The following is a 7,457-nucleotide window of genomic DNA, read 5'->3' as shown; positions in this document are numbered from 1 at the left end:
GTGTTGTTTATTTTCAGACAATGAAGTGAGTGCGAGTGTACGACAGCCTGTCAGCGGATTAATTTGATGAATTGTCGGTTTATCTGGTTGTTGGCAGATAAAACAGAAAGCGGTTTGTTGTCCTTCATTCACCGACCTTGACTCTAAAATATACATATCTTAAATCTTTTATATAAATTAAGTGTTCATCTCATTTCCTTTCTTCCTTATTTCTTCGATCGTTCCTTCCTTGTCATTCTTTCTCCCTGTCACTTTTCTTCCTGTCATTTTATCTTTTTTCTTTCTTTCTTTCTTTCTTTCTTTCTTTCTTTCTTTCTTTCTTTCTTTCTTTCTTTCTTTCTTTCTTTCTTTCTTTCTTTCTTTCGTCGTGTTGTTGTTAAATTCCCGTAGTATTTCTACTCTTTACATTGATCAAGGGACTTCATTGTCAACAAAATTAGTTATATACCCATCAAATATAAATGTAATACATGCATATGCAACAGACGGACCAAAATACGATTTAAGATCAAACTTTCATTTTTTAAACTTTTTCATGCATTAAATTGGTTTGTGTCCCATTTTTATGTTTGACCAAAATTAGAATATTTAAAGTCAAGTCACAATTTAAGCAAGGTATTGGAGGTAACTTGGAAATCATTATTGTTAACAATGCTCAAGTCTTTTTATGTTTTTGTTTACAAAAAAGTAAAGCGTAAAAAAATACTATTTCTTTGTCAAATGACAGGTTACAAACAAGATAAACTAATTCAATGTGTTCATAATAATGCTATCAACAAAAGAAATAAAAAACGCTTTATTAAAACCTCCACCAATACATATGTAAAACACTAACCACGACTCTAACTTTGTTTACAAACCCCAATATTAAGGTCTTCCGTTTTCAACGGAAGACCTTCTTGTTATTGCTTTGTTTCTTTTTCCCTATTATTATTGCACCCCTGCATTTGCTTTCAAATTTCTATACAGTTGATTATATGTAATAAGATCAGCCCCATATACACATTATGGTAAACAGAGCTTGGTTTCTCCAATGCACGATGCTTTATCGCGATATTATCGACATCGTGATGTTGGTCGATAAGCTCAATATCGTGCTTTATCGCGATATTATCGACATCGTGATGTTGGTCGATAAGCTCAATATCGTGTTAATTCTGTTAGTTTTAACACGATGCAGACCATTATATGTGCTTCTTATCCTGTTAACATCGTTAATATCGACTCAACATTATAACTGTATCGTTTGTTTCGCTTCCTGTTCACACCAACTTCTTTGACAAAATCATTTTTTTTTCTTTACAATGATACACCGTCACGATATCTAAGACTTGAGCAAGGAATGACGATCATAACTCACATTATATCGTGTATATCTATATTGTCGATATATCGCAAAATATTGATTAATGAGCTATGACATAAATTCGATACATATCTTACATGTAATAACATTCATTTGCTGACATCGTGACAGATGGAGTGTAACGATTCATAACTAGATATTGTTCCAAAATTGTCGACATCGCAATGTCGATCGACAATTTTGACTTAGAAGTGATAACGAGTCATAGTATTTTAACTTGATATTGTATCAACATTGTCGATATATATTACGATGTCAACTATAAATAATAATAAGTAAGTAAATTATTTATTTATTTAACACCCGGTCCGTCGGGCCTACGTGCCACTCTTAACACATTATGCATTAAAAAAAACAAAATAAGCGGTAAACAAAGATATGATTGAAAATATACATTTATAAGTATAAAGATTTGTTAGAACTCTTGAGTTTGCACCTCTTGTTTTGATTTAACAGTTTATTTAATACAGTATACATGTATGTTTATTTTCTGAACAATAAAGATTGTCTACGTGCAATTATAAAAGAATGATACAATTCTAGTTATATAAAGGACAATGTAATAAAAAGTGAATTTTGTTTTGTACACTATTTTTACAACAAAAATTACAAATTCGCTCCTCAACGGGTTCACCGTGGTATCTACCCGTCTCAATATCCCACATTTAAACTGAGCTAAAATTGGTCGCTAATATTAAGGCATATCTAAAACTACATAATTTTCTCAGGCAAAACTGTTTTAAAAAGTGCGTAAGTATACGTAGTTTTGGAATATTGAGCCGAAAATGGATTCATAAACCTCTTGAAGCACTTATCTGTCCATCTGAACCGAACCCTCCCAATCCTTACCCACGATATACGTCATTCGATAGAGTTTGGGGAAGGGTCTTTATTGGAAAAAGATGGAGTATGACCCCCTCCTTGGAGAAATTTCCAAGGATCGCGGTTTTTGGAGAAATGGTTGTTCTTTTTGGACAAGGTCGTTTCGTTGGTTGCACATGTAAGGAATCGTAGGTCATTCACTATTAGATCTTTATCGGAAGGAATGTCATCTGTTAATTTTAAAATGAAGAAATAGGCCCCTCTATAGTTCAGGTCCTTGTGACGTTCGTTCATTGATAAGAGTGTGTAGGTCATGTTTGGGTGTGTCAGAGAGAGAGAGAGAGAGAGAGAGAGAGAGAGAGAGAGAGAGAGAGAGAGAGAGAGAGAGAGAGAGAGAGAGAGAGAGAAGAGAGAGGGGAAGAGAGAGAGGGAGAGAGAGAGGAGAGAGAGGAAGAGAGAGAGAGAGTTCTCTATCAATGAGACAAATGTTTGGCTTTTGTGCACTAAATCAACTAAATTAATAAAATTTCAGTAATTGAACTTTTATTCACTTTTTCAAAGCATTTGTTTATGTAACGATTACATTTTGTACGGGCTGTTTTTCATTGTATACAAAGAAATTACGTCCGATTATATTCCTTTAAAGTCCGCGTAATTGGTTCCAACTCTCATCTATTCACTCATTTTGGAAACGGGTCTAATTTTTCCTTTTTTTAACCAGCTGTTCTCCGCCATTGTTTAAGGAGTCTAAATATCATATTACTACCAGTTAAAAGTTTGTATTGGTATAAATCAGATTTAAAACAAACGCACCCCCACCCTTTTGGACTAAGTTAGGATTTGATGGGATTTGCCTGACCCCCCCCCCCCCTCCACCTCTTAACACAAAACGATGCAATTATGCTTATATATACATAATCATATACTGACATGTCCATGATTGGTGTCACAGTGAAATAGACAAACGCGTAAAAAAAATAAAGTAGGTCAAAATTATGTCATCATTTCTTCTCTCCCCTACCGAGTTTAACTCCTTTTTTTGCAAATGTATCTATTTCGTAAATGTCCGATATCATATGCTATGTCAACCCGTGCACGCACGGGTCAAAGTCTAGTAAGGAATAAAAGATCAAGGAAAATCATATAAAATTGAGGAACGTCTCGTGTGTCCTTAAGATATAATATTATTACAGCTTATATATACTTTACGGAAGCTGGTAGACCTGTGCCAATTTAGAAAAACAATACTTATCGTTCACGATATTTATTCGGTCCACGCCAAATACGTTTCGAGCATAAAATAAATATCTTTTAGCCTCTGTGTTAGTCTCGTTCAACCAGAAGCTCGGCTGTTTCCGAAAATCTTCGACACTGTTAGTCGGAGATCTCAATTTCGGAGACACCAGACGCTCGGCTGTTCCCGTAAATCTCCGACACTGCTAGTCGGAGGATTCAAGTACGGAGACCGCCGAGCGGCTGGTTGACCGGAACTACCAATACGTATGATCCTTTCCCAACTTGAGCTTTGTGGACTGCGGACAGTGGGTCAGCGAGACGATGCCAATTTGAGTCGGTTATCGATTAATTTGAGCTTGTTGAGGGCTATTGCAAAGGTCGGGAATTTTGGTGAAATTTCCTTTGAACAATTTACCTGATAATTGATTTTTTTTTCTCTTAGAGCATGGTGAGATTTTATTCTTATTCTAAATTACACTTAAAGGTCGGAGTGACGGTCATGTATCCAAAATGTCAAATACATGTACTTTGTATTTAATCATCATTCTACATTGCATGTCACTGCGTAGATCCACCTACGCAGTTAACCCAACTAGCTATTCCTCTCGATTGGATCATTCAATTTCAGCCTCTTTTCCATTCAGCGACTTGGTGAATATTTTGGGTCTTTGGGTCGGAAGCAAATTGAAAGTGTGTGGGGGGGGGGGGGGGGGGGAGCTAGACTTATCCTCAGAAACATTGACAAGCAAAAAACAAAAAAAAACCAAACAAACAAATTTCCCAAAATCATAAAAATCCTAATCCGTGGGTGGGGGGGGGGGGGGGGGAGGGGTATATCTATAGTTCAAAAAAAGATTTCTTACCTACCAAAAACAATTTGGGGGCTAGTATGCCTATGACTCCAACTTCTCAATATTTCAATCTTTTCAAGGTAAATTTAGTAAGAATTATGTTTCCTGCGAGAAAAAGTGGGGTGGGGGTGAACCCTCTGTGATGCTATGTGCCAAATGGTTTGGTCTAACTTTGCCAAAAAACGCCCCCCTAGCCCGCCACCCCCACCCACCCCCCGGTTCCGACGCCTATGCAAAATCATTTGATTAAAGATTTTTTTCTGAGATCAATATTTATGCATATATTTCATACTATGAAGGTTATGTGAACAAATGTAAGGCCGATTTTAGGTATGCAAGAAAAAAATCAAGGTATAAATTATAAAAAAAAAAACATGAGTATATTTTGAATTTTTGTTTTGGTCACCTGCTCTTGAAGTTTTTATGAGACGGTGTAACTTTGTTATTGTAAATGAGTTGGTTTTTACACCGGATATAGCGGATTACTAGAACAGCCATTCTCCTTTCGAATAAAATATGAATATTGGCCTGAGGCTTCTACACACGGGCTAGAAAAAAAACCCAGAGATCCTGCTGACCGTTACCCCTGTTTTTATAATTTGATGCTTGCAAAAATTAATTAAACACTTGCACTCAGATTCTTTATATTGTTTGTATTAAACTGTATAGCCTGTTTTTGATTTCCAAAGGCTATCGCTAGCTGATAATGAGTTAAGACACATTTTACCCAGGTAAGCAACGCGGCCCCTTGGCCTCTTCTTTACACAAGTAATCACGAGTTATCTCTCTTTCTCCAAAAATTTTATTATTCTCCATTAAAAAGAAAAAAAAAACATCTGGCAGAATTTGAATGTTTAACCAGAACTTATAAATGTAAATTAAATAGAGTGTATGTATACAGCTGTAACAAGCATTATTTTAATCTATTGTAATTGAATTGGTAAAATTAAAACTTTAATAGCGAGCGAGGGCACCAGAGAGAGAGAGAGAGAGAGAGAGAGAGAGAGTACATGTGAAAGTGAATTTTAAAACATCAGAAGAGGATTGGTTTCAAGAGAGGGTGCTTCGTAAAAAAAAAAAAATAATAACAATTGCTATATCATATTGCACGTTTCAAATTGCGTGTCAAAGTGTATGAGACATGTGACGTTAAATGTGTCCAAAACATCAAAACTTTGTTCTTGGATGCAGTCCACTGTTCAAGACGTCTTTCACTGTAATGAAAATGTCTTTATAAAGCATGTATACATGTTGTACTTATTGATCTTGATCTGTAGGTTATGGGGGTTTATAGTCACCAGTAATGGTAACTTGGCAAATCATTTCTTCATAGATATTTCGATTTGGGTTTTTTTTATTTTGTTTGTTTGTTTCTGTTTGATTTTTGGATTTTTTTAATATAATAAACTATCTGTTCTATATAATTTTACCAGTGACTGAATCAACTGTGCCTTGCGTGATTCCACGTGATATTCGCCACGTGAAAGAATGAATGAATGAGTTGGAAAAATATATCGTGATTTACACCTGAATTGAACTCTATGGTGACGTAAAAAGAGGAATAACTCCTCAATAGATTATCAATCATTATTCTCTGTATGATTGGGGCGAATATATTTCTTAATATCATTATTTATACATACATCTACACCACAGTATAGCGGTTTAATTTTAGTTTATGGTAGATACCAATAATGAACATGCTGATGCAGATATTTCCAGGTCACTTTCCATTGGCGGATCAAGAGGGGGGTTCCGGGGGTCGGAACCCCCCCCCCCCCCCCTTTCTCTGGGACATATGAATTTTTTTGAAAACGTTTAATGCCTATTTAAAGGCAATTTCTCCCATTTATAATAGAAATACTGTAATTATCTCAAATAAATGCTTTTAAAATTGCTTATTTAAAGAACTCCGTATTGTTTTGTTTCCATGAATCGAAAATTCTGTTACAAAAATACCGTGTAAGGGGTTAGCCATTATGAAAATGCAGAACTTTTAAAAACTTTTCTAAATATAATCGCATCTGTACTAGTGCCGGATGATGTTAGCGCACTCATTACAGAGGTCACATCAAGTTCCCTGGGACGACAATTGCTTTTACCATTGTATTACACACGTACCATCTTTTCAGCAGATAAATTATCCCCATTTTTTGTCATATCCTATCATTTAGACCTTTATTTAAGAAGGCAATCGATAGAAATCGAAATTGACAAATTGTCAGAATTTAAAAACATCAACGACATAATATCCAAAATATCCATTTCTGTAATAGTTTGTCGCAATTAGTCTGAGTTATTTTTTTTATTAAATACAGTTGTATACGCACTGAAAACGTTCAAAAAGTCCTTGTTTATTGACAAATTGCTGGATCCGCCTCTGCTTTCAATGTAAGACCCATTTTGTGACCGTACGGTTACTGAAAATGTAGGTGGGGCGAAAATTGAAATACATGCATGTAGGTGTTGTTAACGTTGAATGACCAATGTCCGTCTAGGTGTTAAATGATATACCCAATGAAATAAACAGAACACAAAAGATATAGAAATTCAGTTACATTAAAACTTATAATAAAAATATTAATTTAGATAAAGCTAAATGCATTTAAATAATTTTAATTAATGCATCCGTTTGAGAAAAAAATTACGGTTATCATGAATTTATACCCCCCCCCCCCCCCCCATGAAACTTTTTGAATTAAAAATTTGCTTATTTGATGTACATTACATGTATGTTCTCAGAATTGTTAAAATTAGCTGATTGCATAATAATTTAAATAATGATTTCATGTCAAAGCTTAAATTGTCTACCAATAGTTTCTTAAAGAAGCATATACGTGCAATACGAATTAAAAAAAAATATTCTGATAGTATGCTGAATTATTCCGTATTTAAAACAATCTAGGTTTTTTATACATGGCTTATTGTTCAGTAGTAAAAAGAAAAAAAGACATAGCCTGCTTTTGACTTAATTTTGAGTGTAGCTTATCTATACTATTCATCTTTTACATCATTTAGAAATATGTGCATAAATAGTGAAAAGTGAAAAAAATTGACATACTTTAATTTGACTTAAATTTGAGTGCATAGCTTTTTTAATTTCTATACTATTCATCTTTTATATCAATTAGAAATACGTGTATATTTAAAAAAGACTTAAAATTGTAATATAGAAATCGATG

This window comes from Crassostrea angulata, chromosome 2, assembly GCF_025612915.1.
Source record: "Crassostrea angulata isolate pt1a10 chromosome 2, ASM2561291v2, whole genome shotgun sequence".
Lineage (NCBI taxonomy): Eukaryota > Metazoa > Mollusca > Bivalvia > Ostreida > Ostreidae > Magallana > Magallana angulata.
Note: the sequence above shows the minus strand (reverse complement) of the source record.